At 40.6% G+C, this 12,477-nt stretch overlaps 1 pseudogene; it reads left to right on the top strand.

Annotated features, from left to right (window-relative positions):
* The first annotated feature begins 3,721 nt into the window (after window positions 1–3,721).
* Window positions 3,722–4,303, top strand: LOC129654317 (60S ribosomal protein L17-like; annotated as a pseudogene).
* Window positions 4,304–12,477: the final 8,174 nt, after the last annotated feature.

The raw sequence follows: 12,477 nt of genomic DNA, 5'->3' as shown, positions 1-12,477 counted from the left end.
TCATTTGTAAAAGTTGTTGCAATACTGTGTTGAGAGGAATTCAAAATGTACATAGGGCTCAGGGAGAAGAGCTTTGACTCAGTCAACAATATCTGGTGGCTACATCCATTCAACAGTGTACTGCTACAATATCCTGAAGTTAAGGATTTTTATTCACTCATTCATTTATTTAATAACTATTTATATTATAATTTTCCTATGTATTCAGGGTGCTGGTGGTAGTTTAGTTGCTAAGTCATGTCCAACTTTTTCGACCCCGTGGACTATAGCCTGCGGGGCTCCTCTACCCATGGAATTCTCCAGGCAAGAATACTGGAGTGGGTTGCCATTTCCTTCTCCAGGGGATCTTCCCAACCCAGGAATCAAACCCGGGTCTCCTGCATTGCAGGCAGATTCTTTACCAACTGACCTATGAGGGAAGCCTATGTATTCAGGGGGAAAGTGCTAAATCGTTCAACAATGTTGGAACTGTACATTTGAGATCACATACTAACTGTGAAAACCTGAAGGTGAAAGAATAGATTTCTTTATTCACTCATTTTTATTTAACAATTACTCATACAGAGTTTCCTATGTGCGAGCACCATGCTAAAGGCTTCAGAAATATTCAATCATTTTTTTCCCACAATAATCATATGATACAATATCCTCTTATTATTCCCACTTTACAAAGAATAGGTGAAGTGACTTGCCCAAGGTCAGAGAGCTACTGAGTGGCAAAACTGGGATTCAATCCCAGGAAGTCTGTCTCCTGAGTGGGTCACCACACTATTACGTACAACACCTTGCACAATACATGGACCATTGTTGCTGTCACAGTTTAGTCACTAAGTCATGTCCAACTCTTTGCAACCCCATGGACTGTAGCCCACCAGGCTCCTCTGCCCATGGAATTTTTCAGGCAAGAATACTGGATTTGGTTGCCATTTCCTTCTCCAATATGATGCTGAAGAAGACTCCTTAGAGTCCCTTGGACGGCAAGGAGATCAAACCAGTCAATCCTAAAGGAAATCAACCCTGAATACACATTGGAAGAACTGATGCTAAAGCTAAACTCCAATACTTTGGCCACCTGATGCGAAGAGTCAACTCACTGGAAAAGACCCTGATACTGGGGAAAATTGAGAGCAAGAGGAGAAGGGGGTGACAGAGGATGAGATGGTTGGATGGCATCACTGACTCAACGGACATGAGTTTGAGCAAACTCTGGGAGACAGTGAAGGACAGGGAAGCCTGGCATGCTGCAGTTCATGGTGTCGCAAAGAGTCAGACACAATTTAGCAACTGAACAACAGCAAGGATAAGTTTTAAACCTTAAATTGAGGACCAGAAAATATAAGATGTTAAATAAATATAGAAGGTGAGAGAGACAGATTCATGCCAGAAAAAAATTAGTTGAGGATTTATTTCAAGTCCAAGAATAAAAATGTAGCAGATAAGAAAACTAATAATTTTTCAGACTTCATTAAGAGAAAAGAAGTAAAGGAGAGGAATGAAAGGGAAAAAATCTAAAATTGATTGATTGTCTACTGGGTGCTAGGTAGTTTATATAGAGTTTGTTGCTTAATTAGTAAGTTGTATCCTACTTTTTTGCAACCCCATGGACTGTAGCCTGCCACACTCTGTCTATGGGATTCCCAAGCAAGAATACTGGAGTGGGTTGTCATTTCCATATAAATCTCAATTAAATCTCTTGGAGGAAGGGATCTGTGGGAGACTGGTTGCATCATTGGCTTCAGTGGCTCCCCTCCATCCACATGCATTGCTATGTGACTTTGTACCTCTTCCTTCCTTTCCCCTCCCCCTGCTGCCCCATCAAGTGGTAGAATCTTCATTTTCTGAATTTCAGCTGGATTTTCTTTGGCCAAAGAATGCAACCAAAGCAACATCACGCCAGTTCTGACTCCATGTCACACAAAACCCTGTGTGCTTCCATGCTGCCTGTCTTGGAACCCTGCTAGTCACCCTATGAGTAAGTGTGGACTCACTTGCTAGAAGATAAGAGACCATTTATGTCATCACAGCTGAAGTCATCCTAGATCAGTCAACCCACTGAGTTCAGATATATATAAGAGAGTTCAGCCAAGTTCAGCCAACCCTACCACAGTCTCTTGAGAAATAACATGTGGTTATTGCTTTAGTCATTAAGTTTTGAGCTGTTAACATGGCAATAGTCATATGACACAGCATTATTTTTTTTGTTTTATAAAAGCAAAAACTGAGGCTGAAAGTATTTTACCCAAAAGCACCAAATTTTTAAGTCTAACTGGGAAGTCAAATCCAAACTATTTCATTTCAAAGCTCAGCCTCCTAACACTACCATCAAATGTATAACATTCAGATATTAGAATAACTATCTCACTGACCTCTGCAGTAAACTCACTACACAAGAAGTACTATATTTAATTCTACACACTTAAAATGAATCCAGAAGAAACTAAAAATAATTTTATAAACTCTACAAGAAAAACAAGGGAAAGGAGGGTTTGCTTAGGTTGGAAAAGATAAAACTGAAGAAGGACATAAAGAGAAGGATAAATTATTTTCCATTGTTACTGTCTCATTTACTGTGATTCCTTCAGGAAACAAGCTCCCCATACATGGAAAGATACATATAGTCCCTCAAGCCTATCTCTGAATTCAGGCGAACTCTCAGTCTTGTGGTGTTTATCACACAAGGGTCTTCTTGACCTTCACAGGCTCACTTTGAGCTTTTAGATGGCCCTTCCCAAAACCGTCTCTGTTTATGACCACACTGTCCTCAGCTTGATTGTTCTCTTAAATCCTTTACCAGGTAACATGTCTACCTGCTTGACTTGGCCTCTGAAACTCGACTCTTCCCTCTACAATGATGTAATAAGGAAGTTCCTCCATACCACAAACCCAAGTCCGGTCTTGTGCCTCCACTATCACCATCCTCGGAAAAATAGAGGGTTATTTTTGTTTTCTGTAATCCAGCCAGAGATGAGGGAGGAAACAGAAGATGGAAAAGGTACCTACTTCTTAACCACCTCAGCCAACAAGCTGTGTGTGCCAGATTCCATTAGTGAGAGGTAGTCACATGTCCCCAGTGAAGTGTAAGACGAACTGGGAAATGCAGCCCTTCCAAGAAGCCACTGCCCAGTAATTACTCCTCACTCTGAAAAGGGAATGCAAATCTTTGGTGAAGAGTCAATTGCCACTACTGCCCCGGATAATAAAGCAAATGGGCAGTTTTCATAACTCTCAACTTTCATAAAGGTTCAGCATAAGAAATATCCACTTGCATTTAACTGCAAATTCTTCAAATTTCTAGTCTGAACACATTGATCACAAGCTCTTATATTAGACCTTCAGGACTTACTGACTAAATAACAAGAAGAATGTACTCCTCTAAACTTTGTATGCCCAGAACATATAGTAACTGCCCAAGGAATATTTGTTGAATAAATGAATATATGTTATCCAGGGTTACCCACACAAAATGAACCTGAATTCTCCCTTGAATTCAATGTCAGAGATGTTTGTTTATTAAAATAAATTTCTACACCTGTCTGCTGCTACCACATTAAGCTAGTGATGGTTCTGTGAGCATGTAATATTATGGTCCTTCATACATGTTCAGATACAGCTTCCTTTGCCTAGATTAATCTATCCCCATATTCACCTGGAAAATAGCCTTTCCCTTCCTCAAGAGTGGGTTCAAGCTTTTCTAGTAAGCAACCTGAGGTGACCTCTAAAAATGATACAGTATTCACTTGACCCAGAAAATCCCACAAAATCATGCAAATCAAGAAGTTCAAATCTTCATGTTCACTTTAAGAATACTTGTGAAACTGCCCAGGCCATTAAGAATATGCAATCTGAAAAGCCACCAAGTATCTGAAGGATGTCACCTTAAAGAAGCAACATGTGCCATTCCGTCATTACAATGGTGGAGTTGATAGCTTTGCACAGGCCAAACAGTGGGGCTGGACACAGGGTCAGTGGCCCAGCAAGAGAGCTGAATTTTTATTACACACGCTCAAAAATGCAGAGTAATGATGAACTTAAGGGCTTAGATGTAGATTCTCTAGTCATTGAGCACATCCAGGTGAACAAAACCCCTACGATGCAGGGCAGGACTTACAGAGCTCATCATCGGATCAACCCATACATGAGCTCTCCCTGCCACATGGAGATGATCCTTCCTTAAAAAGAACAGATTTTTCCTAAACCAGAAGAGGAGCCTTCACAGAAGATATCTTCACAAAAGAAAAAGATACCCCAGAAGAAACTGAGGAAACAAAACTTATGGCCCAGGAATAAATGCTGCAAAAACTAAATGCAAATAAAAGTAAACAAACAAAGAGTCAGCTCAAGAATCTCTCTCCTCCATGTGCTTCTTCCCCTGTGCTTCCATTGAACCCATTACAATTCTTATTCTAATCTATGGAAATTATTTATTTATTTCTGTCTTCCCATTAGATTATAAACCATTTAAAGGTAGAAATCATGGCTTTTCAGCTTTACATTATCAACACCTTGACCACTGTCTGACCTTATCAGAGATGCTCAATTAATACTCATTAAACAAATTATCATTGCTTTAATGTATCCCGTACCTAAATAAAAACCATATTAGCATTTGAAGAATCATACACTTCAATGATATATCTCTCACTCCTTGTCCCCTGAACACAAAGTAGGCTGATCTGTTGAGACAAATCAGAGTAGATATTAAAAGGGGAAAATCCTCAATGTGGTATTTCAGTTGGAGAGCTTCTAATTTCATTCATATTACAATATGTACATCTCTCAACATAATACATTCTCTCTTGGGTTCTATTACAGTTTCAAGCTGACTTGGACATCTAACTAGATATTAACCAGTATTTTGTCTGCATGATAATCACTTCAGCAGAATTAATTTTAGTATTTTGTATGGGTACTACAGTATTTATAAAGCTGAGTCGCTTGCCTTCAACTGAAATCTTTAATTTTTCAGATACTATAAGAGGAGACAAGAAAAAAAATTACTGGAAGCCTATGGGGTCCCTGATACCTACCATACTTACTTTACTCATCAAAATCTTAACATCAACCTAGTAAGAGATAAGCATTATTATCAACATTTAGACATGAGCAATCTAAGCTTAGAAAGCTTAACATTGTTAGAGACAGGATTCAAGTTCAGATCCATCAGAATCTGTGGTAGGCTGAATAATGAGCCCCTCCCCCACCCACCCCCACCTCCATCAAAATGTCCATGTCCAACCTCCCAGAGCCTTATATGGCAAAAATGATGTGACTAAGGATGTGAGATTTGGATGTTATTCTGGATTACTGGTGGGCCCTAAATGTAAGCAGAGCCCTTGTAATTGAAAGAATTTGTCTACAGTAGAGGAAAAGTCTTCCCTGGTGGCTCAGACAGTAAAGAATCTGCCAGCAATGAAGGAGACCTGGATTCAATCCCTTGGTCAGGAAGATGCCCTGGAGAAGGGAATGTCAACCCACTCCAGTATTCTTGCCTGGAGAATCCCATCGATAGAGGAGCTTGCTGGGTTACTGTCCATGGGGTCGTGAAGAGTCAGACATGACTGAGCACTAAGCACACCCACAGAGGAAAGGGCATGGCGACCCTGAAGGCAGAGTTTAAAGCGATATATCCAGGGAATGCTAGGGTACTCGAGACGTGAAAGTGGGAAGGAACAGAGTCTCTCCTGAAGCCTCCAGAAAAAAACAGGACTGCTGACATCTAGCTTTTAGCCTCTTAGATGTCTTTTGATCTTCTGAACACGAGAACACCAGAAAATAAATTTGCACTGTTTGTGTAATTTGTTGCTGTAGCAACAGGGACCAAATACAGGCTCCAAACTTTGAGAAAATCTACATAAATTAATTCAGTGCAACAGATACTACATAAGACAGAGTACTTAAACACCTCCCCATCAGGAAAAGGCAACCACTGGAGAAGTGTTAGACCAGACAGGGGAATTCCAAACACGAACACCCTCCAAGGACGCTTGAGCCACCCTTATGACTGTTCCACAGGAAAATGTGTTACTCTTTAGCCAAGTACTCCAACACATCTTCCCAGTTTGGAGGAAGGAATAGTGTGAGAGCCAGTCACTCAGGTAGCCAAGCCGTAAAACCTTGTAGAGCTAAATCAAAACTCTGAACTGAATCCACAAACCTGAGGTGGCCAACACAAACCTCAGTAGAACTAGTTGTACTTCCAGTAGCAAAACATTTTTAAACAAGGGCCATAGTACATTTCCAGCTCTTGGGCCAAAGCCTTGCATATATCCTACAGTAGCCCAGCACTGGAATTTACCAGAGAATAAGTAACTGGCAGAGGCGGGGTCAGGGGGTGGTGCGGGGAAAGCTTACAAAATCTATGCCTAGCCCAGATGGAAAAACCAAGCTACTGGCTCTGAGGCAGTAAAACCTCATGCCAGCAACAGTCTCCTCCAGGATTACATTTGGCATAAGAATGGGAATTATAGTAGTTTGAATTACATGTACTTTTCCAATGCAAAATAAGTACTACCATGGAATGAAAGAAAGTTTGCTTATCTCTTCTGTTGTTCATTGAGACAATTCTCACTGACACTCAAGGCTGCTACCCAGTGTCTCCCTCTCAAGGGAAGTGTCCCAAGGAGGAAACAATGGCCAAAGCCAAGAGAGAACAGAAACTTCTGAATAAAATTAGCTTTTGCTTTCCTGCCCTCCTTTGATATTGATAGATATTTCAGCATGAAAAATTTTCAGCACTAGTTTTCTGAAATATTCAAAAAGGTAAAGTTCAAAGGTAAAATTAATAATATTAGTAACAGGGACTTCCCTGGTAGGCCAGTGGTTAAGATTTCACCTTCTAATGCAGGGGTTGCAGGTTCAATCCCTGGTTCAGGAGCTGAGATCCCACCTGCCACATGGCCAAAAATCCAAAACATAAAACAGAAACAATATTGTAACAAATTCAGTAAAGACTTTTCAAATGGTCCACACCAAAAAAAAAAATAATAATAATGATAATGTTGTCTGTTTGGTAAGGGAAGTTTCCCTGATGAGGTGGAGTATAATCCAACTGACAACAAAATATGAATATAATGAGAATGTGACTGAAATCTAAAGCAATTTTAACAGCAAATATGGAAAGCAATAATAATATTTTCTAGAATCCCTTAATGAAAAAGCCATCCTCAAATTTTAAAATTCCATTTATTCACTCATCAATCTCCCTGAATCTTCTGAATTGGGGGTATAAGAATTGTCAGAAATCCCATGAACCATATTTTAATTGCTTAAATGATCTTTACAATGACTTTTATTTCAGATCAACTATATCAGAAAATGTCTCCCTAATATTCATTAAAATCAAGTCAATAGGTAGTAACTGAGCATCAGTGATTCACAAAATGCTGTGAGAGATACAACAGTCAAAGTCAGTGTCCTCTCAGGGTTTATAATCTATGAAAAAGAAATGACAAAAACATGTAGAATATTTAATAACAGAGTTTAAAATGTGGGTCAAAAAATAGAAACACATCACAAAGTAGTATCTGATCAGTCAACAAATGATTCTATAGGAATGGCCACCAGAGGGTTTAAAGCAGAAGATCATACTAAGACTGCAAGCCTAGAAGGAAACTAGGGAATTCAGTTGTTTCTATCATGTTACAGGGTGGCGAGAGCCCAGGAGTTAAATGGTGCAGGCACTAGAGTCGCTCAGACCAAATATCAAACCCCAGTTCCACCACTTGCCAGGCATCAGATCTTGGAAATTATTGAAACACTCTGAGCCTGTTTATCTTCTTCTGTAAAATGTGGATCAAACCTGCCTCCCAAGATTGTATTGAAGGCAAAGTGAGAAATGTATGTAAAGTTCTCAGCAGAAAGTAGCTGTTCAGTAAGTATGAAACCTTTTCCTGTGGTAGTGGTTATTTAGTCTTCAATAAAAACTTTTTCTGTGATTGTCATAACAGACTGTTTTTCTCCACAAACCTAAACACCCCTTTTATTTCAGAGGTGTCATGGTGCACCTGTCACTCCCTAGTAAGCTATGGGTTTCCAGCTTGATTGTCATAGAAGCCATACAGAAAGTGTCCTTCCCCACCAAAACATTTTTTAAAACTTCTGTCATTGCCACAGGACACAGAGAAGCTATATATATATATATATATATATTCCATTCTGTCATTTGCATTTTCTACATATTAACTTCTGAAATAGGAATGTGGCTTGTAAGTGATATTCACAGAAACTTGCCAGGAATATCTTTTTTAAAGAAATGTTTCTCTTAAGAAACCTTTTCAGTTGATGGCGGCTTGGCATGAAGGACACATTGTCATGGAACTGGAGAGAATGAAGCTTCCATACACAAAGGAAGTCAGTTAGTCAGTTCAGTCGCTCAGTCGTGTCCAACTCTTTGTGACCCCATGGACTGCAGCATGCCAGTCTTCCCTGTTCATCACTAACTCCCAGAGCTTGCTCAAACTCATGTCCATCGAGTCAGTGATGCCATCCAACGATCTCATCCTGTCGTCCCCTTCTCCTCCTGTCTTCAATCTTTCCCAGCATGAGGGTCTTTTCCAATGAATCAGTTCTTCGCATCAGGTGGCCAAAGTATTGGAGCTTCAGCTTCAACATCAGTCCTTCCAATAAATATTCAGGACTGATTTCCTTTAGGACTGACTGGTTTGATCTCCTTGCAGTCCAAGGGACAGAAAGGAAAGGTGGGCTCAAGTTTAGAAGCAAAAATTCATGGACTTAATGTCACAGAATTATAAACTTAGAAATAGTTAAAATGGTAAATTTTATGGCACGTGTATTTTATTACAATAAAAAAAAAACTTAAGTCAAAGAATATGTAACCATTTCCCGGATTAACAAGTCAATATTGTGCAAGGGAACCAGCACTGTGTGGGGTGCATTAGAAAAAATCAAAGCCTTCTATAGAAATCAACTGATCCTCTGCCCTCCAAGCCTGTTCTTTGAGGAAGAACATATACATAGCCTAAGACATCACTATAGTTAGTCATCCATGCTCTAGAGAAAGACACAATCGTTCCCACAAGGGTGAACCTGGATAAGAGTAAATAGAAACCCATAGGAGATGATGGTCAAAACTCATCTCTTAGCCCTATTAGTCAAAAGTCATCACCAGTTCACTTAGTGCAGAACACCTACAGAATGGTGTTGGAATCCACTACAGATTCTTCAGAGTGTTCTATTGCTCTGGGAATGGCTCTTGAGAGCAGAATCAAACAGGACAACAGATAAATCCCTCTAGAAAACCAAGCCACCCCATTCAGTGAGCCCTGCCACTGTTTCCAAATAGTGATACAGGTCCTGGTAGTTCAGAATTCTACAACTGGAGCTGATGCCGGGTCAGAAAGGATTCACACTGTGGTTAACCCCTCCATGCCTCACTTTGTATATGGTACGATATGAAATGTTCAGGACTGGACATTGCTTAGAAAACTTGGCACTCAAAGTGGCCAATGACCAAGTCAGTCTTTATAAGGGGAAATTTTGTTGTTGCAGTTATTCGTAGTCTTCAGCCCTTATTCCTACCTTCCTTACAACACACTGGTATAGCTGGAGACGAGGCTGAGAGACATCCATACAGCAGCTTACCACATCCACCCTTTTATAGAGAGTCTCTTTTGAAGTAGATGCTCTTTGGACAGCACACATGCGGGTCTCACCTTGGAGCCCAATCCAAGGGTATCATTCACCTGCCTTTTCCAACCTCCAGCTGCCTCCAGGCACCTCAGCAGTCCATGTCAGCTGGTATCAGAAGAGCCATCTGCAAACCAGACTCAAGCTTTCCCCTTTACCTGAATGCAGTCAATACCCCCATGAAGTCACAGTTGTGGGTGCTACAGGCACAATGGCAAAAACAATGACAGCAACTGAAATGTTAAGAAATGGACATAAATGGTTAAATAAAGTATGGTATATGAACTGAAATAAAATTCATTTAAAATAATGTAACAAATAATGAGATAATTTTTATAACAGGTATAGGGCTGGTTTTTTGTCTTTTGTCCTTGCTATAAGGTTAAATGTGAATTGAACATACGTGTTAGGAAACAGTGATTATTTATGGTATGTACTTGTGTGCATGCTAAGGTACTTCAGTTGTGTCCAGCATTTGCGACCCCATGGACTGTAGCCCACCAGGCTCCTCTGTCCATGGGTTCTCCAGGCAAGAATACTAGAGTGGGTTGCCATGTCTTTCTCCATGGGTGGAATCTGAATGGGATCTTCCCCACCTAGGGATTGAGTCCTGGTCTCTTGCATTAGGCAGGTGGGTTCTTTACCACTAGCTCCACCTGGGAAGCTCTATTTATAGTATACAATTTAAAATATGCAAATAAGCAGAAAAAGAAAAGTAACATCTCCTAATTTCCCATCTCACACACAAAACTCTCAATGTGTACAGAGACTAACCTATCGGAAATTTTGGAACAGCTCCTGCCTCACAAAATCTGCCCTACTGATCAACTATATCCTTAGAAATTCATCATGCAGTCTTAATGGCTTTTTTCAGTCTTGGCAGTCATAAAAAGGTACATTCTGTTCCTTTAAATCTGCTAACATCCTGAGGGTGTGGAGATGGGCTGCAGTGTTGGAGGGGAAATTTCGGGAAAGGAAAGAGAGAGAGAGTGGTCATGAGCAGAAATCTTATTGAAGGACAAATTAATCAGACTTCAAACACAAAAGCATTTCCACAAGCTACTATTTACTGCTATTGAAGTCTTCTTTGTGCCCATGTTTAAGGAAAAACGATGACAAAAATACCAAGCTTATAAACGATACCACACTAGAGTCAGAAGTAAGAACAAAAAGGGAAAATTGTTAAACACTTTGAAGGAGGGCAGGAGGCAGGAATGTGTTCTGCTTTACTGAACTGGGGCCAGAATGTTTTGTTTTGATTGCTCTCCTACTTCCTCATTTGTAACACATCCCTTACACTTAAAGCAGAAATTTCTGATCAAAATGTTGCAGCACCTACAAGGTCAAAGGAAGGTTCTCGAAGGATGGTCATCTCAACCATCAACCATGAAGCAATCACCGCAGCCCTGTGCCCCCAGCCCAGAGAGCCTCACTTTCCGGGAATGAGGTACCATGGAAGGAACAAAACTCCCCCGTTCTTCCTGTAAGCCCAGTCAGAGGGGTTGGCCCTGGGCAGAGCTGGAAGGGAAAGGACTTGATGATCTGTGCCTTTCCATCTTCTCCTTCACTGCCCCTTTCCTGGAACCTTTCTCCAAAATCCACATCCCACATCCGTAGTCTACCAACAGCGTCCCCAGTGATCCCATTCTTATTTTTTCATGAGATTATTGAACTAAAAAAAAAGAGTTTCAAAACTTCCACAAAAATTGCTAATGATATAATTCCAGACCTGTGGAGAAAGATATTTAAGATGGAATACCCTCTCAAGAGAGACACTTCAAAGTTCCCAGCATCTTGTCCCTCCACTGCCCCTCACAAACGGAGACCCTCAGTGACCTGGCAGTGAGCGCTCCTCCTCGGACCCAGACTTCACCAGAGAGCACCTGAGTAGGATCTCCTGCTTTAAGACCACCTAAGGACCATTCTACCTGTATTCATCTGTCAGGGCTGTATTGCAGAACACCACAGCCTGGGTGACTTAAACAGAAACTAATTTTCTCACAATTCTGGAGGCTGGAAGTCTAACACTGAGGTGTTGACAGGTCTGTTTTCTTGAGATTTTGGCTTATAGATGGTCAGCTTCTTGCTGTGTCCTCACATGGTCATCTCCCTGTCCTAACCTCTCTCTTCTTATAAAAACATGAGTCATACTGGATTAGGGCTCACTCAAATGATTTCATTTTGCCTTAATTACCTCTTTAAAGACTCTATCTCCAAATACAGTTACACTCTGAGGTCCTGGGAGCTAGGGCTTCAACATATGAGTTTTGAAAGAACACAGTTCATATATGTATAGTTATATCTGATTTGTGTTGTATGGCAAAAACCAACACAACATTGTAAAGCAATTTTCCTCCAATTGAAAAATAAATTTAAAAACAGAAATGGGAAAAAAAGAACATAGTTCAACCCATCTTACTCTTCTTAAAACATCTTCAGAAAAGAATTTCAAAAAGCCACTATCAAGCTGTTGTTCTTCAATATAGCTAGGAATGTTAAATCAGGCTTCCTTTACAGGGAAAAGCCCTAGCAACTAAGGGATGGAAGAGATATTTCAAAAAGAAGAAACCTGTTGGAAAGTTCCCAGCTGACTCAGCTCCAGGAGGAGAACATGAGAAGAAAACAAGAAACCACCCTGACCATGAACTTGCCATGACACTACCCAAAGGGAGCTAAGGGGTCTCCTTCATTGTCACCAGATAGTGCAGGATGTGAGCACCATCCAGTCAGATGCATTAGGGACTTCAGACCTAAACCGTGAGTGAGACAGGCTGTGATCACCCAGGCTTGATGACTCAACAGAGTGAGCAGTCTGCTGTTTTCCCACACCCA

This window comes from Bubalus kerabau, chromosome 5 (genome assembly GCF_029407905.1).
Source record: "Bubalus kerabau isolate K-KA32 ecotype Philippines breed swamp buffalo chromosome 5, PCC_UOA_SB_1v2, whole genome shotgun sequence".
NCBI lineage: Eukaryota > Metazoa > Chordata > Mammalia > Artiodactyla > Bovidae > Bubalus > Bubalus kerabau.
Note: the sequence above shows the minus strand (reverse complement) of the source record. Positions and strands in the feature narration are given on the sequence as shown.